Source organism: Pan troglodytes, chromosome 9, assembly GCF_028858775.2.
Source record: "Pan troglodytes isolate AG18354 chromosome 9, NHGRI_mPanTro3-v2.0_pri, whole genome shotgun sequence".
Taxonomy (NCBI): Eukaryota; Metazoa; Chordata; class Mammalia; order Primates; family Hominidae; genus Pan; species Pan troglodytes.
Window position 1 is genome coordinate 40523473 of NC_072407.2, and position 27650 is coordinate 40551122.

Here is a 27650-nt window from a genome sequence, read left to right on the forward strand (position 1 = left end):
GGGAGCGCGCCGGGGAGGAGACAGAGCGGCCGAGTTCGGAGAGAGTGCCCCCTGGCGGTGATCCTCCAGGCGGACTGTGGCGCGGGCCGGGCGGCGCCCCCAGCCCCGCAGCCTGGCTTTCTTCCTGCTCGGGTGTCCCACCTGGGAATTCGTTGCACCGCACAGCCGAACCCGAGTGTGTCAATGGGTGTGTGTTGGAATGAGGATGGCGACGAGAAGATCCCTCCCGGAATAACTTAATTTGGTGAGCAGTGGCGACAGTAGTAATCCCAAACTGCGCTTTTATAGCACCCCTCTCCAAGCAGGAGAAAACCCCAGCTGGGCTAGATCGCTTGACCTTCAGGAATTCTTAAACCCCTCCCCAGCTCCACCCTCCTTGCCCAGGAAGTTTCCGCGATCCATAGAACCCTCTATTATTACCTGCTCTTCCCCTTCATCCGGTCCAAGGGAGTCAGCCCTTGCCTTAAATATTTCTTTGAATTTCCTGCCAAGAACACCAGGCTTTGTCTTTCTCTGTCATGGGAAAACTATTTTAAATTCCCCGTTTAACTGGTCATAAACGTCTAGAGAATGTACCACGCGTTTTGCTGGAGAAGCACAAAAGAGTTTCATCCACCTCTGCATATTTGGTTCATCGTCCACCTCTTAGGGGAGGTTTTCCAGGATAGTAGTCATGCGTATGTATCCTGAAGCCAGAATGCTTGGTTCCAATCCAGTTTTTCCTATAATAAATGTGTGATTTAGGTAAAATACTTAATCTGTACTTGTTTCAGTTTTCTCATCTCGTATTAACATGGGGATAATAATAGTATCTACCTCACAGGGTTGTTGGAAGGATGAGATAAAATATGTAAAGAAATTATTTAAAACTATCTGGCCAGGCACAAATAGGCTCATGCCTATAATCCCAGTACTTTGGGAGGCTAAGGCAGGAGGATCACTTGAGGCCAGGAATTTGAGACCAGCCTGGGCAACATTGTGAGACCCCATCTTTACACAAAATTAAAAAATTACCTGGGTGTGGTGGTGCACATCTGTAGTCTCGGCTACTCTGGAGGCTGAGGTGGGAGGATGGCTTGAGCCCTGGCAGTCAAGGCTACAGTAAGCCATGATTGCACCACTGCATTCCAGCCTGGGTGACAGAGTGAGACCCCGTCTCAAGGAACAAACGAACAAACAAACAAACCCAAAACTAGGACATAGTATGGGCTCAATAAATGTTACCAATACTGTATGTCCTACTTTCTGGCTGCCAATATTCATTAAAAATGCTTCTCTTTTTAAGAAGAATTTATCACTGGTTCTCAGGTTCTGTCAACCCCCTTTTAAAAGATTGTATTTTGAAACACTTAAGACATAAAAAGAGCACAAACATCTGTGTGCTCACCACCCAGCTTTAAAAAATAAAACATTGCCAGCCTTTGTGTATCCCTCCCTAGAAGCTCCTCTTAAAAATTAAATCTCTTATGGGATGGAAGAAAATATCATTATATGAAATTGAGAGCTGGAGAAAAGGAAGAGCAAGAGAATCAGAGTTCCCTCCACTTCTTAGTGTGAGCTCTGGGGCAGGTTACATAACCTCCATGAACTACAATGACCAAAAACTATAAAAAAGGGGATAATGTCTACCTTACCAGGCTTTTGTCAGTATAAAATAATAAAAATCTATTGTGAGAGACTCCAGCACCAGGCTTTCAAAAAGATTAGGTGTTCTGTGTATGTTTCTTTACATTGTTTTCATAAGTGCCCTCAAGGGGCCTTTTCCTACTCCTTCAAATCCAATTTATTCAATATAGGAGAGAGTTTTAGTGCTCATCCATGCCTTGGGCACACAGGAAACTTACAAATACCATTTCCCTTTGCAATCAGGCAGGGCCACGTGACTAGTTCTGGCCTGTGAGCTATGACGAGAAGGATGCATATCATTCCTAGGTCAAAGCGTTTTATTTTCATTGCAAGACTGTTTCCCCTGTGTACAACCAAGGAGCAAAGGGCAACTACAAGAGGGAAGAGATGTATCACTCAGTTGATGTATGAAGGGCAGTTGCCTTGGAAAGTCAATCCACCTGCATTGGACTTACGAGAGCAGGAAACAAACGCCTGTTATTTTAAGCCATTGAGATATTGGGATTGTCTTTTCTGCTACATAGCTAAGCCTACTTTATGCACAGTTCTTTCTTGAATTCTTTCCTGATACACGAAATAAGAAAGCCAAAGTTCTACTCCTGCTTCTGACTCTCATTGAAATTGGGACCTGGTCAGATGTCGTTATCTATAGAGTGGTAATGAAATCTATCCTGTCTTCTTTTCAGAGCTGTTATGAGTTCAAATGAGGTCATATGGAAAGATACCTTGCAAACTAGGAAGTCCTACGCAGATGGAAATAATTGAATATTCCTATTAGTAAAGTTACCTATATATAGCAACCACAATGATCAGGTTTCCTGAAAAGCTGCTATTAGATTGGTGCAAGAATAATTGTGGTCTTTGCCTTTACTTTTAATGGAAAAAATGCCAATTACTTTTGTACCAACCTAATAATTTAAAATATTTTGTCCAGTTGTCCTTATAAGTAAATCAAACGTGAATAAAGATATAGTCTCCATATCTTCTATAGTTTCAATGTGTCCCCTAAATTTCATGCATTGGAAACTTGATCCCCAATGTGGTGGTTTTGGGAGGTGGGACCTAATGAGAGGTATTTGGGTCGTGGAAGGACACTCTTCATGAATGGATCAATGCCATTATCATGCGAGTGAATTCGTTATTCTGGGAGTAGGTTCCTTATAAAGGGACAAGTTTGGTCCGGCCCCATCTTTCTCTCCATCTCTTTCTTTCTCTCTTGCCTTCACTTTGCCCTCCAGCATAGCATGACACAGCAAGAAGGCTCTTGCAAGATACCAGCCCCTTGAGTTTGGACTTCCCAGCCTCCAGAACTAAGCCAGTAAATTTCTGTTCATTATAAATTACCCAGTCAGTGTTATGCTGTTATAGCAGCACAGATTGAACTAAGACAATATCATTCCTGGGTTGCTGTTTCTCACATCCTATTTGAAAAATGAAATAGGAAATAGTTTTACACAGCTGAAGGTAGAGTTGGGAAGGTAAAACTTCCCCAAATATTTGGAAATAAGATGGCTCTCTACAAGTTGAATTATAAAATTATGACACAATTCATTAGCTCAAAATACACTTATTGAACAACCATTATAAGTGTGTGTGGCAGCCTGCCTTGAAGATGGTATTTATGCCCATGTGTAGTTTGCTTCCACAATACATAGGGCTGCCTCATGTAACAGTATATTAGTCTGTTCTCACACAGCTGATAAAGACATACTTGAGACTGGGTAGTTTATAAAGTAAAAGAGGTTTAATGGACTCACAGTTCCACATGACTGGGGAAGCCTCACAATCATGGTGGAAGGCAAAAGGCATGTCTTACATGGCAGCAGACAAGAGAGAGAATGAGATCTAAGTGAAGGGGGTTTCCCTTGATAAAACCATCAGATCTTGTGAGACTTATTCACTACTACAAGAACAGTATGGGGGAAACTGCCCCCATGATTCAGTTATCTCCCACTGGGTCCCTCCCACAACACGTGGAAATTAGGGGAGCTACAATTCAAGATGAGATTTGGGTGGGGACACAGCCAAACCATATCAAACAGGATATTGTGGAAATGACGGAATGTGCCTCCCTAGACTGGGCTATAGAAGACATTGTAGCTTCTGTCTTGCTCTCTCTTATTTGCTGTGAGGGAAAAGCCCTGCCCTGTCCTGAGGACACCCAAGTAGCCCTTTAGAAAGGCTGCTGAGCAACTGAGCCCTCTTGCCGATAGCCAGACGATTGCTGAGGCTTTCTGCCAAAGCCTTGTGAGTGAGTCATCCTGGAAGTGGATCTTCCAGCCCCAGTCAAGCCATCAGATGACATCTTGACTGCAATCTCACAAGAGACCCTAAGCTGGAACCTACAAAAACTGTGATATAATAAATGTTGTCTTAAGCTCTAAAGTTTGGGTAATTTGGTACACAGCAATAGATAATTAATAGAATGTGTTAGGCACTGTTCTTAGCCCAGCAGATACAGCAGTGCCGCAGTCCCCAAACATTTTGGAACTAGGGAGTGGATTTTTGGAAGACAGTTTTTCTACAGAGTAGAGTGGGGCAGAGGGATGGTTTTGGGTTGATTCAAGTGCATTACATTTATTGCGCACTTTATTTCTATTATCATTACATTGCACTATATAATGAAATAATTATACAACTCACCATAATGTAGAATCAGTGGGATTTCTGAGCTTGTTTTGCTGCAACTAGACAGTCCCATCTGGGGGTGATGAGAGACAGTGACAGATCATCAGGCATTAAATTCTCATAAGAAGTGTGCAACCTAGATCCCTCGCATGTGCAGTTCACAAAAGGGTTTGTGCTCTTGTGAGAATCTAATGCCACAGCTGATCTGGCAGGAGGTGGAGCTCAGGCAGTAATATGAGGATGGGGAGTGGCTGTAAATACAGATGCAGCTTCATTCCCTCACTCACCACTCATCTGTGAAGGAGAGATTTAAACTAAATACCTGAGTGATGGTTTCTGCATGCAAAGATCTTTAAGCAGAGTGGTCCATGCAGAGGGAACACCTATTGCAAAGGCCCTAAAGCTGAAATAAGCTACATTTATAATCCAGAGCCTTAAAGTCAGTGTGGTTGAGGCAGGGAGAAGGAACTAAAGCAGCAGGCTTCAGATCAGAGTGGGCATACTCCTGAGGGGACACAAAACTTTCCAGAAGGTGTCTGTGCCCAGCTGTTTTAAGGAGGTGACACAACCTGGGGAGATTGTGTGTTCAGAGAAGAAACGCAACCTGGTACATGCAATCTGGACAAAAACACCTGAGAGTCAGAATCTTTCTTGTGCCAGAAGCAAGAATAAGAATGTAGATACGCTAACCTTTTATGAAAGTATAGACCAAGAAAGAATGAGGTAATTAAAAGGGGAAAGAGGAATTCGGTATGATGGGACCTAGGCAAGGTCAGAGATGTAGTGTGGCAGCTGTTTGGAGGAGGAGGTGCCTTGGATCAAAATCTCCCCCTGGTGGCCCATTTTCAAAGGCAGGCATTTTGGAGATGGCCTGATGTCATAATCTTTGAGTTGTTAAATGTTACAATTGCTACCAGAAGTTAATGAAGCCAAAGAATCACATGAAAGGATATTTCTGAATACAGGATTCTGGCCTTAAAATACACTGCAAGTGTCCTAAGTTTCTCGGCAGCCCCCACCATTCCACCCTCTTCTCCATCCTCCCCACTACCATCAACATGAGGGAAAGTGCTCAGAGCAGTGGAGGGGCAGGGCAGCGGGAGGGGGTGACAAAGTGGGAAGGGAAGGTGTGTGGACATGTGGATTTGTGCAGGGAGGCTCCCGGGGAGACTGTACACAGTAATGGCAGGCTTTGGAGATGCACCTTTGGTTGTCGACTGTCCAGGCTAGAAGCAGAGTCTGAGCCACCAGGAGGCAGAAGTTTAGTTTTAGAAATCACATTGAAATCTACAAAAGTTCTCCAAAATTTCCAAGACAACGAGTTTTCCTTGGTAAAGCCCATCTACTAGCAAGGAATACAAATATGTGCCCTCCTTCTCCGTTGTCTTCCCCAAATCCAATAAAAAACCTAGGCTTTTTTTGTGGTCACGCTCATTTTTCCTGCTCTTGGATAAAGGAATGAGTCTATTTTTTTCTTAATTTTGAAGAAAGGGGAAGGTGGGCACATATCCACTGCATTGGAGCCAGTTTTGTTCTTAATTTTGCCACTGTTCATCAAGCAATGTTGAGATGATAAATTCACCCAATTAACTGCTTTCCTTGAGGGAAAAAATGTACCAGCCAGAGGATGTAAGTATCTGATCTACTTGTGAATTATAGTTTTAATGCAAATGAATTGCTTTTGTCTGATTTGCCTATATGTTTCTTATGAGCCGAGTTAGTGCCCAGACACATGGTGTGGTAAAAATCAGTGCTGTGTTTTTTGTTTGTTGGTTTGTTTGTTTTTTTGAGACGGAGTCTCGCTCTGTCGCCCAGGCTGGAGTGCAGTGGCGCGATCTCCGCTCGCTGCAAGCTCCGTCTCCCGGGCTCACGCCATTCTCCTGCCTCAGCATCCCGAGTAGCTGGGACTACAGGCGCCCGCCACCACGCCCGGAGAATTTTTTGTATTTATAGTAGAGACGGAGTTTCACCGTGTTAGCCAGGATGGTCTCGATTTCCTGACCTCGTGATCCACCTGCCTCGGCCTCCTAAAGTGCTGGGATTACTGGCGTGAGCCACCGCGCCCGGCCGGCAGAATCAGTTTTTGAACTGAGCTAAAAGTCAGATTAATTCACCGAAGTAAGTACTACCTTATGAATTCTCTTTGTACCTTCCCTTCAGGACACATTTTTAAAAATTACTAAAATCACCCCAAACCTGAAATAAAGCAAAAGGATGCCTACATGTCCTTTCAGTATTATTGCTTAACATGTTCACCTAATAAATATTTATCTATGTTGGAGCATGTGCCTTTGTTTGACTTTGCTACTTACTGCTGGAATTACAGGTGTGAACCACTGAACCCGGCCCAAAAACATATATTTAAGCTTTTGGTTTATCTGTATTTTGAAACAATTGGAGGTTTATCGTTTAGGAAGTGTCTGAATTTAAAAGCCTGGTTTGTGTATATTGCTGATGGTTGCTAGGTGTGGAGGCTCTCGCAGCAGCAGCGAAAGGAGAGAATCTGAGGCAGGACAGGAGGAAGTGTCCCAAACTGAGGTTTGAACTTGGTGGGAAAAACAGGATACTTGTTTCCAGTGTTCCTGATTCGAATTTGTGATATGATTTCCCAAAAAGGACACTAAATCACGATTAGTTTTCTTGAATTGCCCACAATGTAGTTGAAATAATGTCTTTTATGCAACAGTATTATTTTCAATAATTGCATATTTTCATCGCAAACATATTTTAGTTACAGTATGAACCAAATTGTCTCTTGTGAGGCTGACTGGAAAACTAATCCCAATTTATAACATTGTTTCTATAGAAGAATGTGTATTTTGTTCCAAACAACTAAATGCAAATGTTTTGGGGTGGGGGGAATATACAATTTTTTTAGAGCAGAGTCAGCCTACAATGAGGTTTATTAGAATGACAAAATTAGGTAAATTACAAATGGCTTTACTATCAAAGGAAATGGAAGGTTTGTGTAAGTGTGTGTGTGTGTTTGAGTGTGTTTTGTTAATGCTATCATACCTTTTCGTTTTCTGTCACATATAGTAGGACACATATTCCAGACTCCTGCCATCTTTACCTACATTTGCCTCTCCCATATGGTGTGGTCGTTAATACCTTGTGATTATTAAGAACAAAATAACTTTCAATTTCAAATTGAACTTGCAGAATGCATCCACCAAAAAGTCACTTTCATCCCAATTCCTGCCAGAACAGAACAGATTTCTCTGTGGATTTACTAAGTAGAACATTGCTTTAACAAACAACATGAGACTGTTCGCTTTTTTAAAAAATTTTATTATTATTATACTTTAAGTTTTAGGATACATGTGCACAACGTGCAGGTTTGTTACATATGTATACATGTGCCATGTTGGTGTGCTGCACCCATTAACTCGTCATTTAGCATTAGGTATATCTCCTAATGCTATCCCTCCCTCCTCCCCCCACCCCACAACAGTCCCCGGTGTGTGATGTTCCCCTTCCTGTGTTCATATGTTCTCATTGTTCAGTTCCCACCTATGAGTGAGAACATGCAGTGTTTGGTTTTTTTGTCCTTGCGATAGTTTGCTGAGAATGATGGTTTCCAGCTTCATCCATTTCCCTACAAAGGACATGAAACTCATCATTTTTTATGGCTGCATAGTATTCCATGGTGTATTTGTGCCACATTTTCTTAATCTAGTCTATCATTGTTGGACATTTGGGTTGGTTCCAAGTCTTTGCTATTGTGAATAGTGCCGCAATAAACATATGTGTGCATGTGTCTTTATAGCAGCATGATTTATAATTCTTTGGGTATATAGCCAGTAATGGGATGGATGGGTCAAATGATATTTCTAGTTCTAGATCCCTGAGGAATCGCCACACTGACTTCCACTATAGTTGAACTAGTTTACAGTCCCACCAACAGTGTAAAAGTGTTCCTATTTCTCCACATCCTCTCCAGCACTTGTTGTTTCCTGACTTTTTAATGATCACCATTCTAACAGGTGTGAGATGGTATCTCATTGTGGTTTTGATTTGCATTTCTCTGATGGCCAGTGATGATGAGCATTTTTTCATGTGTCTTTTGGCTGCATAAATGTCTTCTTTTGAGAAGTGTCTGTTCATATCCTTAGCCCACTTTTTGATGGGGTTATTTGTTTTTTTTCTTGTAAATTTGTTGGAGTTCATTGTAGATTCTGGATATTAGCCCTTTGTCAGATGAGTAGATTGCAAAAATTTTCTCCCATTTTGTAGGATGCCTGTTCACTCTGATGGTAGTTTCTTTTGCTGTGCAGAAGCTCTTTAGTTTAATTAGATCCCATTTGTCAATTTTGGCTTTTGTTGCCATTGCTTTTGGTGTTTTAGACATGAAGTCCTTGCCCATGCCTATGTCCTAAATGGTATGAGTGTTCGCTTTCTTATAACCAAGTAATGTTCATGTTCTGAATGAGCTAATGATACTACTTTCCTGAAGAAGATTCTGTAGGGGATATCAATTATGTTAAATAAATAATGTCCTTTGAAGATTTGATATATGCCCGTTGGAAGATTTCTAAAATGTTTATTTGAGGGTGATAATGGTGGTAATTTTTTCTTAAGGCATTTATTAAGGACCATTTACATTTTTTTTGTTGTTTTCTGCATCAGTAAGGTAGGGATATAAAGGGTCAATATTACAAATCAATGGGCAACAAAGAATTTTAGCCATGACCAGACAGGTGTGTTTTCTAATGGGAAATCCCTCAAAACTAAGGTAGGGAAGTGCCAAAAATCATATTCCAGAGAGGAAATAAAATATTAGACATTGGAACACAGTTGGAAACTGAAATTCAACAGCTTTAGTTGCACTGCTCTTAAAGTCACTTATATTTACTTCAAACACATCAAGCATTTTTATTTGTGATCAAATGTTTCAGAATAATATTAAAGAATGTACGGTTTCCTATCTATACAACTGCACTTATAATTAACTATTCCTCTAAGGTTGAACATTAGGTTATTTCTTCTACCTTTGCATTTATAATGTGCCAATGAACTTTTTTTGCATGAATCTTTGTCAGCATTTTAAATTATGACTTTAAGAAGGATTCCTTCAAGGGAAATTGGTAGGCCAAAGGCTGTGAATATTTATGACTCCTGTTACAAATGACTTCCCAGAAAGGTATCAGTTTGTGTTCCATCTGGCTCTTGGTATCATCCTATTTGTTCTTTCCAGGATTCTAATATTGAGTATTGTCTTAAAAACCAAATGAACATAACCCCTCCACGCCCTCCCACCAACCCACACCCACAACTTTAAAAAGAAATTCAAATTCACAGACAAGAGAAAATAGTCATGTTACAGAAGATTATAAAATAAAAAGTAAAAATGTCCTCCTTAACATTTTGAAACTCAGCTCTACTTTCTGAAATAGCCACCATGATTGGAATTTAAATTTAAATTGACTACCAATTTAAAAATTTAAAACATAGTCTTGCTGTTTATGTAAGAACTACATTAGGAAAGGAAGGAAGAGCTTACCCACCAGGGCTTGAGGACCACTATCCCACAGTTCCTAAATTCATCAACATCACAAGCTTTCTTTTGACAGGAGTGCAATCTGAAGCCACTTCAAATTGTTTTCTTGCTGTCATTGCAGTGGGGAAGATGAGACCCAAGGACATTCAGCCAAGAGGGAAATGTGAGTCATATGTTCACAAACTGGATAAAGGCTATTTATTTTTTAATTTTTTTTTTTTAGACAAAGTCTTGCTCTGTTGCCCAGGCTGGAGTGCAGTGGCGTGATCTTGGCTCACTGCAACCTCCATCTCCTGGGTTCAAGTGATTCTCCCGTCTCAGCCTCCCGAGTAGCTGGGACTACAGGTGCGCATCACCACGCCCAGCTAATTTTTTGTATTTTTGTATTTTTGGAAGAGACGGGGTTTCCCCATGTTGGCCAGCTGGTCGCAAACTCCTGACCTCAGGTGTTCCACCCGCCTCGACCTCCTGAAGTGCTGGGATTACAGGCATGAGCCATGGCGCCTGGCTGAAAAAGGCTATTCAAATGTAGTGATAACATATATTTGAAAAAGGTTACAGTATCTATCCAGTAAAACATATCAGATATATAAAAGGGTTACAAACTTTATCTAAGAAAGTGAAACGTTAGTGTTGTGAAAAGGAATTGCTGTGTTTGTCCAGGCCAGTGAGACATTAAAGATTACTTTGTTAGTTGAGATCTTAACTCTTAAAATATGGGACAAAGTTTATAGCTATTGGTTATGGAGGCTGCTTTCCTTTCCTTCTTTCATCCCACTTCCCTTTCTCCAGTTTATAATTTCTCAATGGTTTGAGAGTAAGGGGCAGGCATTGTTACATGTTATCCTTAAATATTTCATTACACTAATTATATGGTTTGGCCTGTGTCCCCACCAAAATCTCATCTTTTTTTTTTTTTTTTTTTGAGTTGGAGTTTTGCTCATTTTGCCCAGGCTAGAGTGCCATGGCATGATCTTGGCTCACTGCAACCTCCGCCTCCTGGGTTCAAGTGATTCCCCTGCCTCAGCCTCCTGAGTAGCTGGGACTACAGGCACGCACCACCATGCCCAGCTAATTTTGCATTTTTGGTAGAGACGAGGTTTCTCCATGTTGGTCAGGCTGGTCTCGAACTCCTGACCTCACATGATCCATCCTCCTCAGCCTCCCAAAGTGCTGGGATTACAGGCTTGAGCCACTGCGCCTGGCCCAAATCTCATCTTTCAGCTCCCACAATTTCCATGTGTCGTGGGAGGGACCTGGTGAAAGATGATTGAGTCATGGGGGCAAGTCTTTCCTGTGCTGTTCTCATGATAGTGAATGAGTCTCACTAAATCTGATGGTTTTAAAAATCGGAGTCTCCCTGCCCAAACTCTCTTCTCTTGTCTGCTGCCATGTGAGATGTGCCTTTCATCTACCATGATTGTGAGGCCTCCCCAGCTAAGTGGAACTGTGAGTCCAATAAACCTCCTTCTTTTGTAAATTGCTCAGTCTTGGGTATGCCTTTATCAGCAGTGTGAAAATGGACTAATACAGTAAATTGGTACCAGCAGAGTGGGTGCTGCTGAAAAGATATCTGAAAATGGGGAAGCAACTTTGGAACTAGGTAACAGGGAGAGGTTGGAACAGCTTGGAGGGCTCAGAAGAAGACAGGAACATGTGGGAAAGTTTGGAACTTCCTAGACACTTGTTCAATGGCTTTGACCAAAATGCTGATAATGATATGGATAATGTAATCCAGGCTGAGGTGGTATCAGATGGAGATGAGGAACTTGTTGGGAACTGGAGAAAATGTGCCTCTTGTTATGTTTTAGCAAAGAAACTGGATGCATTTTGCCCCTGCCCTGGAGATTTGTAGAACTTTGAACTTAAGAGAGATGATTTAGGGTATTGGTGGAAGAAATTTCTAAGCAGGAAAGCATTCAAGAGGTGACTTGGGTGCTGTTAAAGGCATTCAGTTTTATAAGGGAAGCAGAGCATAAAAGTTTGGAAAATTTGCTGCCTGACAATGAAATAGAAAAAAAAATCCCATTTTCTGAGGAGAAATTTAAGCCAGCTGCAGAAATTTGCATAAGTAATAAAGAGCCGAATGTTAATCCCCAAGACAATGGAAAAAGTATCTCCAGGGTATGTCAGAGGCCTTCACAGCAGCCCCTCCCATCACAGGCCCAGAGGCCTAGGAGGAAAAAGTGGTTTTGTGGGCCCGGCCCAGGGCTCCTGTGCTGTGTGCTGTCTTGGGACTTGGTGCCCTGTGTCCCAACTGCTCCAGCCATGACTAAAAGGGTCCAAGGTATGGCTCGGGCTGTGGATTCAGAGGGTGCAAGCCCCAAGCCTTGGCAACTTCCATGTGGTGTTGAGCCCGCGAGTGCCCAGATGTCAAGAATTGAGGTTGGGGAACCTCTGCCTACATTTCAGAAAGATGTATGGAAACGCCTGGATGCCCAGGCAGAAGTTTGCTGCAGGGGTGGGGACCTCATGGAGAACTTCTGCTAGGGAAGTGTGGAAAGGCAATGTAGGGTCAGAGCCCCCACACAGAGTTCCTACTGGGGCTCTGCCTAGTGGAGCTGTGAGAAGAGGGCCACCATCCTCCATACCCCAGAATGGTAGATCTACTGACAGCTTGCACTGTTTGCCTGGAAAAGCTACAGACATTCAACACCGGCCTGTGAAAGCAGCTGGGAGGGGCTGTACCCTGCAAAGCCACAGGGGCAGAGCTGCCTAAGACCATGAGTACCCACCTCTTGCATCAGCGTGACCTGGATTTGAGACATGGAGACAAAGGAGATCATTTTGGAGCTTTAAGATTTAACTGCCCTGCTGGATTTTGGATTTGCATGAGCCCTTTAGCTCTTTTGTTTTGGCCAATTTCTCTCATTTGGAAGAGGTGTATTTACCCAATGACTGTACCCCCATTGTACCTAGGAAGTAACTAACTTGCTTTTGATTTTATAGGCTCATAGGTGAAGGGACTTGCCTTGTCTCAGATGAGACTTTGGACTGTGGACTTTTGAGTTAATGCTGAAATGAGCTGAGACTTAGGGGGACTATTGGGAAGGCATGATTCATTTTGAAATGTGAAGATATGATATTTGGGAGAGGCCAGGGGTGGAATGATATGATTTGGCTCTGTGTCGTCACCCAAACCTCATCTTGTAGCTCCCATAATTGCCACGTGTTATGGGAAGGACCTGGTGGGAGATGATTGAATCATGGGGGCGGGTCGTTCTTGTGCTGTTCTTATAATAGTGAATAGGTCTCATAAGATCTGACGGTTTTAAAAATGGGAGTTTCCCTGCACAAGCTCTCTCTTTGCCTGCTGCCATCCATGTAAGATGTGACTTGCTCCTCCTTGCTTTCCACCATGATCGTGAGGCCTCCCCAGCCATGTGGAACTGTAAGTCCAATAAACCTCTTTCTTTCATAAATTGCCCAGTCTTGGGTATGTCTTTATTAGCAGTGTGAAATGGGCTAATACAACTAAGAACAAGGAGAGTTTTCTACATAACTATAATATAATTATCACACTTGAAAACTTAACTTACATAATAAACATTATCCAATACACACCCATATTTAAATTTCTCCAAATGTACTTCAAATATTTGTTAGAGATGGATGTTTGGCTTGGGCTTCCATCCAGGATCCAGTCCAAGTTCACAATTGCATTTGCTGGCCATTGCATAATTTTTTTTAAAAAATTACACTTTCAATTTTGAGATCATTGTAAATTTACATGCAATTATAAGATATAAGAAATCCCATTTATGCTTTACTCGGTTTCTACCAATGGTAACACCATGCAAAACTGTAGGCTAATATGACAATATCTTGACATTCATACAATCAAGATATAGAATATTTCTGCTATCACCAGGATCCATCCGTCATGTTGCCCTTTTATACCACACCCACTCTCTTCTCCTCTATCCACCTTTAAACCCCCCAAACTACTAATCTGTTCTCTATTTCTATACTTTTATCATTTCAAGAATTTTATATGAATGGAATAATATAGTGTGTAGATTTTTGGACTGGGGTTGGCTATGAACATTCCTGTGGCAGGTTTCTGTGTGAACATAAATTTTCATTTTTCTGGGTTAAATCCAGGAGTGTAATTACTGAGTCATGGTAATTGCATTTTAGCTTTGGAGGAGGGGGGAGGGATAGCATTAGGAAATATACCTAATGTAAATGATGAGTTAATGGGTGCAGCACACCAACATGGCACATGTATATATATGTAACAAACCTGCATGTTGTGCACATGTACCCTAGAACTTAAAGTATAATAAAAAAAAAAGAAAGAAAAGAAAAGAAATGGCAAAGTAGTTATTTAGAGTGTCTCTACCAAGGTACATTCCCACCAGCAATGTATAAGTGATTTAGCTTTATTTTAGGCATCTGATAAATATGTAGTTATATCTCAATGTGGTGTGTGCTATTTTTTTTTTTTCAGACAAGGTCTCACTCTCTTACCCAGGCTGGGAAGCAGTGATGCAATCAGTGCACACTGCAGGCTCCACTTTCCCTCGCTCAGGTGATCCTTCCACCTAAGCCTCCCAAGCAGCTGGGAATACACGCACACACCACCACATCTGGCTATTTTTTGTGATTTTTGTAGAGACAGGGGGTCTCACTATGTTGCCAGAGTTGGCCTTAAACTCCTGGATTCAAGCGATCCACCCACCTCGGCCTTCCAAAGTGCTGAGGATTACAGGCATGACCCACCACACCTGGCCTCAATGTAGTTTTAATTTGCATTTTCCTAATGGCTAAAAATGTGTAACATCTTTTCATGTACTTATTTGCCATCCATATATTCTATTTGGCAAAAATGTCTTTTCATATCATTTGCCCATTTTCTAATTGGATTGTTAGTCTTTTTTACTGTGATTCATTTTGAGTTTTTGTGTTAAGAGATGAGACTTAGGTCAAGTCTTTTTCTTCCTTCCTTCTTTCTTTTCTTCCTTCCTTCCCTCTCTTTCCTTCCTTGTTCTTTTTTCCCTTTCTTTCCTTTCTCCCTACATCCCTTCCCCTCTTTCTGTCTCTTTTTCCTTCTTTTCTGTGTGATATCCAATTGCTCTAGTACCATTTGTTTAAAAGCCTATTTTTTCTCTATTGAATTGTTTTTGCACCATTGTCAAAAAAAATTGGCTGTACTTATGTGGGTCTATTTCTGGTTTCTCAATTTTTTTCATTGATTTTTATGTCTATCCCTCCACCAATGTGACAAAGTTGTGATTACTGTAGCTATATAATAAGTCTTGAAGTCAAGTAGATAAATTCTTCCTACTTTAGATTTTTAAAATTCCCTAAGCTCTTTTAGTTCGTTTACCTTCCATATAAATTTTAGAATAATATTGTCAATCTTAAACAATTCTTGCCAGTATTTTGATAAGAATTGTGTTAGATTTGTGTATTAATTTGTGGGAGAATTCATACTTTTACTATATATGAATATTTCAGTCAATGAACATGGTATGTCTCAATTTATTTAGATCTTCTATGACTTCTTTCATCATCATTTTGTTGTTTTCAGAATGCAAATCCTTTACATGTTTCATACGTGTTTTGTTAGATTTATAGCTAAGCTTTTTTTGAGCAATTTAAATGATATTACAAAAATAAATAAATCATTTTCCAGTGTGCCCATTTTCATTGCTAGTATATTGAAATACAATTTATATTTTTAGTGGTTATCTTATGTTGCTTTGCTAAACTCACTTTTTAAATTCTAGGAGGGTTTTTTTTGTGAATTCTATGAGATTGTCTACATAGACAATCATGTCATCTGCAAATAGAAACGGTTTCATTTCTTTGTGTTTTGTACGCTTTTCATTTCCTTTTCTTGCCTATTGAACTGGCTAGAACTTCTAACACTATGTTATATAAGAACACTGTAATTGTGACTTTTCTTGTCAGAGTTGTTAGAATGGTCGATTACATTAACTGGGTTTTGAATATTGAACTAGTCTTGCATCCTTGAGATAAATGTTGCAAAATTCTTTTCATATATTGTTGAATTCTGTTTGCAAGTATTTTGTTAAGAATTTTTTTAAGTTCTGGGGTACATGTGCACAACGTGCAGGTTTGTTACATAGGTATACATGTGCCATGTTGGTTTGCTGCACCCATCAACTCATCAATTACATTAGGTATTTCTCCTAATGCTATCCTTCCCCCCTCCCCCCACCCCCTGATAGGCCCCAGTGTGTGATATTCCCCTCCCTGTGTCCATGTGTTCTTATTATCCAACTGCCAATTATGAGTGAAAACATGTGGTGTTTGGTTTTCTGTCCTTGTGATAGTTTGCTGAGAATGATGGTTTCCAGCTTCATCCATGTCCCTGCAAAGGACATGAACTCATCCTTTTTATGGCTGCATAGTATTCCATGGTATATGTGCCACATTTTCTTTATCCAATCTATCATTGATGGACATTTGGGTTGGTTACAAGTCCTTGCTATTGTGAATAGTGCCACAATAAACATACGTGTGCATGTGTCTTCATAGTAGCATGATTTATAATCCTTTGGGTATATATCCAGTAATGGGATTGCTAGGTCAAATGGTATTTCTAGTTCTAGATCCTTGAGGAATTGCCACACTGTCTTCCACAATGGTTGAACTAATTTACACTCCCACCAACTGTGTAAAAGCATTCCTATTTCTCCAAATCCTCTCCAGCATCTGTTGTTTCCTGACTTTTTAATGATTGCCAGTCTAACTGGTGTGAGATGGTATCTCATTGTGGTTTTGATTTGCATTTCTCTAATGACCAGTGATGATGAGCATTTTTTCATATGTCTGTTGACTGCATAGATATCTTCTTTTGAGAACTGTCTGTTCATATCCTTTGCTCACTTTTTGATGGGGTTGTTTCTCTTTTTTCTTGTAAATTTGTTTAAGTTCTTTGTAGATTCTGGATATTAGCCCTTTGTCAGATGGATAGATTGCAAACATTTTCTCCTATTCTGTAGGTTGCCTGTTCACTCCGATGATAGTTTCTTTTGGTGTGCAGAATCTCTTTAGTTTAATTAGATCCCATTTGTTAATTTTGGCTTTTGTTACCATTGCTTTTGGTGTTTTAGTCATGAAGTCTTTGCCCCTGCCTATGTCCTGAATGATATTGCCTAGGTTTCCTTCTAGGGTTTTTAACGTTTTAGGCCTCATATTTAAGTCTTTAATCCATCTTGAGTTAATTTTTGTATAAGGTGTAAGGAAGTGATCCAGTTTCAGCTTTCTACATATGGCTAGCCAGTTTTCCCAGCACTATTTATTAAATAGGGAATCCCTTCCCCATTGCTTGTTTTTGTCAGGTTTGTCAAAGATCAGATTGTTGTAGATATGTGGTGTTATTTCTGAGGCCTCTGTTCTGTTCCATTGGTCTATATCTCTGTTTTGGTACCAGTACCATGCTGTTTTGGTTACTGTAGCCTTGTAGTATAGTTTGAAGTCAGGTAGCATGATGCCTCCAGCTTTGTTCTTTTTGCTGAGGATTCTATTGGCTATGCGGGCTCTTTTTTGGTTCCATATGAACTTTAAAGTAGTTTTTTCCAACTCTTTGAAGAAAGTCAGTGGTAGGTTGGTGGGGATAGCATTGAATCTATAAATTACTTTGGGCAGTATGGCCATTTTCACGATATTGATTCTTCCTATCCATGAGCATGAAATGTTTTTCCATTTGTTTGCGTCCTCTTTTATTTCCTTCAAGTTCTCCTTAAAGAGGTCCTTCACATCCTTTGTAAGTGGGATTCCTAGCTATTTTATTCTCTTTGTGGCAATTGTGAATGGGAGTTCACTCATGATTTGTGTCTCTGTTTGTCCGTTATTGGTGTATAGGGATGCTCATAATTTTTGCACATTGATTTTGTATCCTGAGACTTTGCTGAAGTTGCTTATCAGCTTAAGGAGATTTTGGACTGAGACAATGGGGTTTTCTAAATATACAAACATGTCATCTACAAAGAGACTTAGACTCCCACACAATAATAGTGGGAGACTTTAACACCCCACTGTCAATATTAGACAGATCAATGAGACAAAAAATTAATGATATTCAGGACTTGAACTCAGCTCTGCACCAAGTGGACCTCATAGACATCTACAGAACTCTCCACCCCAAATCAACAGAATATACATTCTTCTCAGCACCACATCACACTTATTCTAAAATTGACCACATGGTTGGAAGTAAAACACTCCTCAGCAAATGTAAAAGAAAAGAAATCATAACAAGCTGTCTCTCAGACCACAATGCAATCAAATTAGAACTCAGAATTAAGAAACTCACTCAAAACCACTCAACTACATGGAAACTGAACCATCTGCTCCTGAATGACTACTGGGTATGTAACGAAATGAAGGCAGAGATAAAGATGTTCTTTGAAACCAATGAGAACAAAGACACAACGTACCAGAATCTCTGGGATTCGTTTAAAGAAGTGTGTAGAGGGAAATTTATAGCATTAAGTGGCCACTAGAGAAAGCAGGAATGATCTAAAATCAACACCCTAACATAATCACAATTAAAAGAACTAGAGAAGCAAGAGCAAACCAATTCAAAACCTAGCAGAAGACAAGAAATAACTAAGATCAGAGCAGAACTCAAGGAGATAGAGACACAAAAAACCTTTCAAAAAAATCAATGAATCCAGGAGATGTTTTTTTGAAAAGATCAACAAAATAGACCACTAGCAAGGCTAATAAAGAAGAAAAGAGAGAAGAATCAAATAGACACAATAAAAAATGATAAAGGGGATATCACCACCGATCCCACAGAAATACAAACTGCCATCAGAGAATACTATAACCACCTCTGTGCAAGTAAACTAGAAAATCTAGAAGAAATGGATAAATTCCCAGACACATATACCCTCCCAAGACTGAACCAGGAGAAGTCGAATCTCTGTATAGACCAATAACAGGTTCTGAAATTGGGGCAATAATTAATACCTATCAACCAAAAAAGTCCAGGACCGGACGGATTCACAGCCAAATTCTACCAGAGGTACATAGAGGAGCTGGTACCATTCCTTCTGAAACTATTCCAATCAGTAGAAAAAGAGACAATCCTCCCTAACTCGTTTTATGAGGCCAGCATCATCCTGATACCAAAACCTGGCAGAGACACAATAAAAAAAGAAAATTTTAGGCCAATATTCCTGAAGAACATCAATGCAAAAATCCTCAATAAAATACTGGCAAACCACATCCAGCAGCGTATCAAAAAGCTTTATCCACCGTGATCAAGTCAGCTTCATCCCTGGGATGCAAGGCTGGTTCAACATATGCAAATCAATAAACGTAATCCCTCACATAAACAGAACCAATGACAAAAACCACATGATTATCTCAATAGGTACACAAAATTCAACAGCACTTCATGCTAAAAATTCTCAATAAACTAGGTATTGATGGAACGTATCTCAAAATAATAAGAGCTACTTATGACAAACCCACAGCCAATATCATACTGAATGGGCAAAAACTGGAAGCATTCCCTTTGAAAACTGGCACAAGACAAGGATGCCCTCTCTCGCCACTCCTATTCAACATAGTATTGGAAGTTCTGGCCATGGCAATCAGGCAAGAGAAAGAAATAAAAGGCATTCAATTAGGAAAAGAGGAAGTCAAATTGTCTCTGTTTGCAGATGACATGATTGTATATTTAAGAATTTTTTATCTGTATTCAGGAAGGATATTGATTTAGAATTTTCTTTATGTAATATCTTCATTTCATTTTGGTATAAGGTTAATATTGGCTTTACAGAATGAATTGGGAATGGTTTTTTTTTCTCTTATTTTCCGGAAAAGATTGTGTACAATTGATGTCGATTCCTTATTAACTATTTGGTTGAATTCTTCAGTGAAACCATTAGTTCTGGAGATTACCTTTCTTAAAGTTCTTTAAAATTGCAAATTCAGTTTCCTTAATAACTATGCAACTACTTAAATTATTTCATTTTGGGTTAACGGTGGCTGTTTATGTTTTTTGAGGAATTAGTCCATTTTCGTCTTAATTGTTAAATTTATATGTGCAGAGTTGTTTGTTTTTATTCCCTTATTTTGCTTTTTAAATCTGCAGGGTCTATACTGATATCCCTGTTTCATTCCTGACATTGGTAACTTATTACTTCTGTTTTTCCTTTGTTCGTCTTGCAAGAAGTTTTGCAAATCGTGTCCATTTTATTGACATTTTCAAATAATGAGTCTTTGTTTTATTGATTTTCTATATAGGTATGCCTTTTCAATTTCATTGATTTCTGCTCCTCTTTTTATTACTTCTTTCCTTCTGCTTGCTTTGACTTTATTTTTCTCTTCTAGCTGTAGGTTCTTGAAGTAAGAGCTTACATTTTTGATTTGAGACTTTTTCTCTCTTCTAATATATGCATTTAGAGCTACAGATTTCCCTCTTATCACTGCTTTAGTTGTGTCCTATGAGTTATAAGTTGTATTCTCATTTTCATTCAGTCTAATGTATTTTTTAAATTTCTTTGAAATTTTTTCTTTGACCCACTGGTTACTTAGGAGTATGTTGTTTACTTTCAAAGTGTTTGGATATTTTTTTTCTAACTTTTTATTATTGATTTCTAGTTTAACTTCATTTTAGTCAGAGAACGCAGTTGATATGCTTTGATTCTTTGAAATTTGTTAAGTTTCTTTATGGTTTTTCTTGATATATTTTCCTTAGGGCCTTCAAAAGAATGTGTATTCTGCTGTTGTTGGATGGAGTGCTCTGTAAATGTTGTTTAGCTCCTACTTGTTGATGGTGTTGTTGAGTTCTTATATCCTTGCCAATTTTCTGTCTAGGTATTACATCAACTGCTCAGAGAAGGATGTTAAAGTCTTCAACCATAACCGTGGATTTGTCTATTTCTCCTTTCAGTTTTTTCAGTTTTTGTTTCACTTATTTTTCAACACACTGTTTGATGCATACACATTTGTTTGATGCATACACATTTAGAATTGTTACATCTTCTTCACAGATTAAGGGTTTTTTTTGCATTATATAAGCTCCCTCTTTGTGTTTGGTAATTTTCTTTACTTTGCATCTATTTTATCTGCTATTAATATAGCCACTTACTCTTGCTTTCTTTTGGTTAATGTTTACATGAAAAATTTCCCATTATTTTACTTTCAACCTGTCCTTATTATTATATTTGAAATGGGTTTCATATGGACAACATATAGTTGAATGTTTTTTAATCCACTTTGTCAATCTCTGTCTTGTAATTGGTATATTAAGGCCATTTGCTTAATGTAATTATTGGTATGTTATGGCTTAAGTCTGCTATTTTATTAGTTGTTTTATCTCTGTGTTTCATTTCTCTGTTTTCTTTTTTCTGTGAATTGCTTAAACATTCGTTAGAATTCCATTTTGATGTTTTATATAGTGGTATGTCTTTTTGTATAGATTTTTAACGTTTTTGCTCTAGGCATTACATTATATATATGTATACATATGATTTATATAAACAGTCTATACAGTCTACTGGTATCATTTTACTAATTTGAGCATAATGTAGAAAATGTAACTCCTTTACATTTCACCATCAAACATAATTTTGGTGATGCTTTCGCCATCAAACATAATTTAGAAAACGCAAGAGGAGAAGGGAAGTCTATTGTATTTACTGATATTTTAGTTACCATGTGTTTTTTTCTGGTGGTACAAGATACTTTGCCATTTCCTTTCTGTTTAAAGAACTTCCTGTGGCCATTCAATAACCTTTTCTCTTATCAAATGACGTGAGCTAGAAACTTTCAAAATATTTTATACTTTATTGCAATGCAAATGGAAGTCTTCCTTCTTCCTTCTGACTTTAATGGAATGCTTCTAATGTTTTTTTTCCATTTAGCATGATGTTGCGTTTTAGATTGAGGAATGCTTATATATTTTTATTCACAAAATACCTTTTCATTTCTTAATTCTCCATTTATCTCTCAGGAAAGTAATGTGATTTCTAGGGCAGTTATATATATTTCTTTTTAAGATTATTTCTAGATATTTCATGTTTTTATTGCATTTATTACTGAGATATACTCCCCAAATATATCTCCTTTTGAATTTCCTTTCAATATATTATTCTGAATAGAAAATCACTAGAAATATTGGAAAAAAAGAAAGATATGGAGAAAAAACTGAAAGTTATTTTTAATATTCTAAACTAGAGATACTATGTGTTAATATTTTATGTCTGTCATTCCAGTCTGTCTGGAATATTTTTATGTGTTTTGTGGGAAGTATTATATGTGTTAATTTTATATTGATCATTTTTAAATATCTATATTTATATTTTACAAAAATGGTACCACATTAGTATATGATATACTCTTTCCATCTATCAATATATTATGAACACTTTTCTATTTCATTCAATAGCATAATTTTAATAACTTCATCTATGACAGTGCTTTCCAGAAATTTGTCTCTAGTACAGAAATCCACCTTATCTGTGGTTTTGCTTTCTGTGGTTTCAGTTATCCATGATTAACCGTGGCCCAAAAATATTAAATAGAAAATTCCAGAAATAAACAATTTATAAATTTTAAATTGCACACTGTTCTGAGAAGTGTGATGAAATCTTACCTGGTCCCTTTGCTCAGCTTATTTGCTGCTGTATATGCTGCCTGCCCTTTAGTCACTTAGCCAGCCACCTGTGTTATGAGTTTAAAAGATCTCAAGAAGAAAAGTAGGTACAGTACAATAAGATATTTTGAGAGAGAGAGAGAGAGACAGACAGCACATTTACATTAACTTTTATTACAGTACATTGTTATAGTTCTATTTTATTATTAGTTTATTGTTAATATCTTACTATGCCTAATGTATAAACTTTAACATAGGTATAAATATATAGGGTAAAACTGCTGTATATATTCTGTTGCATATGCAAGAAGCTATTATAGTTGCAGAACAGTTTTCTGGGAGGTTGGACCAGCCCAATTGTTCCCTTTTTTTCACTTGTAGTTCTCAAGAATAGCTGCAGAATGTGCTAGGAATGCAACATCCTGAGATAAGAGGGAACTAGCCAGAACAACCTCGGTTCTGTTCTGGGTCCCCATAGAAACAGGATGTCCTTCAACACGTAGGCCCAGCATGTGATGTGACCCCATGGTATAAAACCCGAGGAGGGGGTGCTACTTTCTGGGGTCCCTCAGCTGCTGTGCTAGTTGAGTACTCGTAAATAAGATTCCATTTGCCCTGGGCAACTTTCCTGAGCCTTGCGAGATCAGCTTACAATGAATCCTCAGCTTATGTTGCCCTTGTTGCCCATCTGTAAGCAATAAACCCAATTCATGTAACAGGTGTGTGCCTGTGTTCTGTCGAATTGAACTGAGGCATATTGGTAAGCAGTGCACAGTGCACCTACTTAACATTCAGGGGCATTAATTTTATATGCCCTTTACTAAACATTTATGAACACAAAGACTTCAGTTTATTCATAAAATGTCTAAATAGGCAACCAAATGGAAGAAGAATAATGATAATTTTGTCTCTTCCTTTTCATGGATTATTTTTTAGTTCTGTTTCATGTCATGATCTCAGCTAAAATGTTTAGACAATGTTGAATAATGGTGAATGTGTTTTGTTTCCCTTATCTCCCTCTGTTTTTTAAATGGGGATGCCTCTATTCTTTCCTTGTTAAGTAGTATTCTGGCTGATGTTTGATTTGCGATAGTAATCATTATTATTGATATTGAGATAAGCATCCTTCACTTTTGATTAAGGTGATCATATGTATGATATTAATTATATTTAATTATTTATTAGTTACTAACAGATGTCCTAATATCCATCCAAGCATCCAGATAAAATTTCCACTTTTTAAAGTAATATTACTTTTTTCAGGTTTTGGTAAAGGCTTACACTTGATTCCTGAAGGTATTTTTAGCTCTTTAAATAACCTAAATCAAATGAATGTCGCATTATAATTAGCTTTTCCTAAGAATTTTGAAAAACTCATTGGTTAAAAAAAATATTGATCCCTGAAGACCTTTTGGAGGTAATTTTTAAATATTTATATCTATTTCATATTTATAATTATTCCATAATTGCTCTCTTCAGATAGGCTACTTCTTAAGCAATTTAAATTATAAGCAATTCAAATTATAGTCTTAGAAATTTTTCTACATTAATAAAATTTTCAGATTCATTACCAAATAATTTTGTATGATACAGGAGGAACAGGCAAGATCCTTGCTTTCATGAAAAGTACGCTGTAGTTGAGAAAGAGAAAAAGAAAGCAACAAGAAACAAACAAAGATTATTCATACAATAATAAACACTGTTTTGCTCACCAAATATTTCTAGTTTTCCTTCTGGCCATGGGAAGGCTGTACTGTCCTGCCCCCTTGGAGTTAGGTGTGGTCACATGACTTGTTTTCCCAGTGAAACGTGAGCAGAAGTCACATGTGTCACTTTAGGATGTACAATTTGCCATACTGGATATTTTCCACTGCCATGGCAATCCTCACTTCTGCCACATTTTATTGACCAAAGCATGTCAGAAGGCCAATCTAGAATCAAGGAGTGGGGAAATAGATTCTACTTCTTGTTGAGAGGACGTGCACAGTTACATTGCAAAAGATGTAGGGAAGGGTGAAGAATTGTGACTGTTTTGCAATCAATGTGTCTACCACAATTATTTTCTCCTTTCATTTTTCTTTCCTTTTTAAAATTTATTTAATTTTTAAGCCTTTAAAAATTTTCAGTTGTATGCCTATTTCATTTATATTTTAAAAACTTATACATTTAGGTCTATCAATGTACATTTTAGTAAGGCTTTGGGGTATCCTACCAGTTCTAATGTGGTAGTGTTGCCCTGTAAATGGACTAAAATTGTAATTTTACTTCTTTCTTTGATCCAATAGCCATTTAGGGTTATGTTTTAAAACATTTAGATCATCACAATTTTCTCTTTACCTTTGACTACATTATATTACATTTTGACTGGAGGATTGTTCCATAAAATTGTGTCATTTTGGAATGTATCAAGGTCTATCATGTGATCAATTTTTGTAAATATTCCGTGGATTCCTGAAAGAAGTTGTTGGCATTTTTTAAAAATAGGATGTAAAGCCTGAAATATATCTATTTGAAGTTCAACAATTCCATGGATTCCTGAAAGAAGTTGTCAGCATTTTTTAAAAATAGGATGTAAAGTCTGAGATATATCTATTTCAAGTTCAACATGTTAATTATAATATATGCATTGTTTAAATATATACTCACATATAGGCCAGATGTGATAATCCCAGCATTTTGGGCGGCCAAGGTGGGCAAATCACCTGAGCTCAGGAGTTCGAGACCAGCCTGGCCAACATGGTGAAACCTTGTCTTTACTAAAAATTCAAAAATTAGCCAGGCATGGTGGCATGTGCCTGTAATCCCAGCTACTCAGGAGGCTGAGGCAGAAGAATTCACTTGAACCTGGGAGGCGGATGTTGCAGTGAGCCAAGATAGAGCCACTGCACTCCAGCCTGGGCAACAGAGCAAGACTCCCTCTCAAATAAATAAATTAATTAATTAATTAAATTAAATAAATAGATACACACATATAATTTATTACATAGTAGTGTGTTTTCTTATTACAAGTGAATTTCTGTCCATTTATAGTTTTTTTTTGTTTTAAATATTTCAATGCTGTATCATTAACCCATGAAAAATAATTATTGTTAGCTCATCATTGTGGATTATGTATAATTTAATTTCTGGTCTCTATCAGGCATTCATCTCTTTCAGATCTGCTAGACCAGGTGGATATCTATCAAGTTCTCTTTCTTTCCTACAGAGTTAACTAGGTGAGTCTTTCACTTCTTAGGGAAGCTAAAGTAATAAAAAATAGAAACAAGTGAATCATTTGTAGTAAGAAATATAAATGGATGGAAGTCACCTATTACAAGGGAAGGATAGGATTAAAACATCAAATCCAATTGTAAACAACTTAAAAAAATCTAATGAAATGAAGTACTATTAGTTAAAACTGAAAACAATTCAAATGGCTACCCACTGTAAAATGCTTAAGTAAATTTTGATATATTATACAATACAATATGGCAATGAAACCAACTAAAATAGACCTATACACAACAAATGGGCTGGATCTTAACCATCATGTTGAATGAAAGAAGCCAGAAAAAAAATTTATTGCTCTTTTATTTATACAAACTTCAAAAATCTTGCTCTTAGGGAGGTATTTATAGGTATTAAAAGTCTAAAATAAAACCAAGAAGCATTCACTCTTAAGATGTGAGTAAAAAGGAGCATCTAAGATGCTGGTAAGATACTATTTCTTGATTTGTGTGGTAGTTCTATGGGTATTTGCTTTATAAACATTAATCGTACTGTGCATAAAAACATTTTGTATGTGTAATATATTTCAAAGTTTTTTAAAAGACAAATAAATTAAGAAGAAAAATAGCATAGGTAGGTGAAAGGATGAGGATATATAAAGTAAATAAAATATTTATATTTTATAAAGTAAATAAAAATTTTATATTTATACTACATATATAAAGTAAATTTACTTATGTATTTATTTATTTTTTGAGATGGAGTCTTGCTCAGTTGCCCAGGCTGGAGTGCAGTGGCACGATCTCAGCTCACTGCAAGCTCTGCCTCCCGGGTTCAGCCCATTCTCCTGCCTCAGCCTCCCGAGTAGCTGTGACTACAGGCGCCCGCCACCACGCCCGGCTAATTTTTTGTATTTTTAGTAGAGACGGGGTTTCACCGTGTTAGCCAGGATGGTCTCGATCTCCTGACCTCGTGATCCACCTGCCTCGGCCTCCCAAAGTGCTGGGATTACAGGAGTGAGCCACCGTGCCCGGCCAATATATTTACTTTAAATACAAAACAAACAACAACAATAAAACAATTCAGAGGCAGAAATCATTTTCCTAACTTTAGTAGAAATAAAAAATCTTTATACCTATTGAGCCTCAGTTATGTAAGATGAGTAAGTTCTAGAGATCTGTTGTACAACCTACTATCTATAGTTAACAATATGGTATTGTGCACTTTAAAATATGTTTAAATAAATATGTTTAGGCCTCGTGTTAAGTGTTCTTCACACAAAAGCAAAACAAAACAAAATGTAAAAGAACATAAGAAAATTTTCGGAGGTGATAAACATATTTAGGGTCTTGATTGTGGTGATGGTATCATGGGTGTATATACATGTCAAAACTCATCAAATGTGTACATTTTTGTGCATCAATTTATATATTTTTAATCTATCAGTTATACCTCAGTAAAGCTTAAACAGAAAAAATCAAATAAAATATCAAATAGCATAGAAAAGTCATTTTATATTATCATACTTCCTTATCTTTGTGCTTCAAAGGTAAGTATTTTTCTTTGAAAAAGATTTTTTCAAGATCCTTTGTTATTCTTTAAATTTTAAAATTTTAATAACTTATGCCTTGAGGAGATTTCTGTTCATTATCTTTATGAGAGTATGGTGATAAGCCCTAAAAAGCTAAAGCTTTGTTTTAGCTCTGGAAAACTGACTTTAATTACATCTTGAATAATGATTGCATTCCATTTCATTTGATATGATTCAGTTATCTTTGGGGGAACACCCACCATTTCTTGGATGTCTTTTCACCATTTCACTTATCCTATAGTATCTATCTCCATTTTTTTCCCTGATTATTTTCATCTCTTTATTCATTTCTTATGTGATCCTAGATCGTTCCTCCAGTTTTTCTTCTGCATTACGCTGTAAAATTGTCGTTTAAAGCATAAATTTATTTTATCCCTTCTGCTTGGGTGTTAGTTTCATTGTACTTTCTTCTTGGCTGATCTTCTTACCAAGGCCCTTACTTGTTCAATGGAGGCAAGTCCTTATAGGAACAAAAGTAAAAATGTTGCAATTTTTCTTGTTTTAGAAGA

At 37.9% G+C, this 27650-nt stretch overlaps 1 protein-coding gene across 1 annotated transcript in view; it reads left to right on the forward strand.

Annotated features, from left to right (window-relative positions):
- The first annotated feature begins 157 nt into the window (after positions 1-157).
- Positions 158-27650, forward strand: part of RAG1 (recombination activating 1) — a 69753-nt gene continuing 42260 nt past the window's right edge. Inside the window, exon 1 of the mRNA XM_016920686.4 lies at positions 158-244. The gene's annotated coding sequence lies outside the window, so the exon portion shown is untranslated. The remainder of the gene's footprint in view (positions 245-27650) is intronic.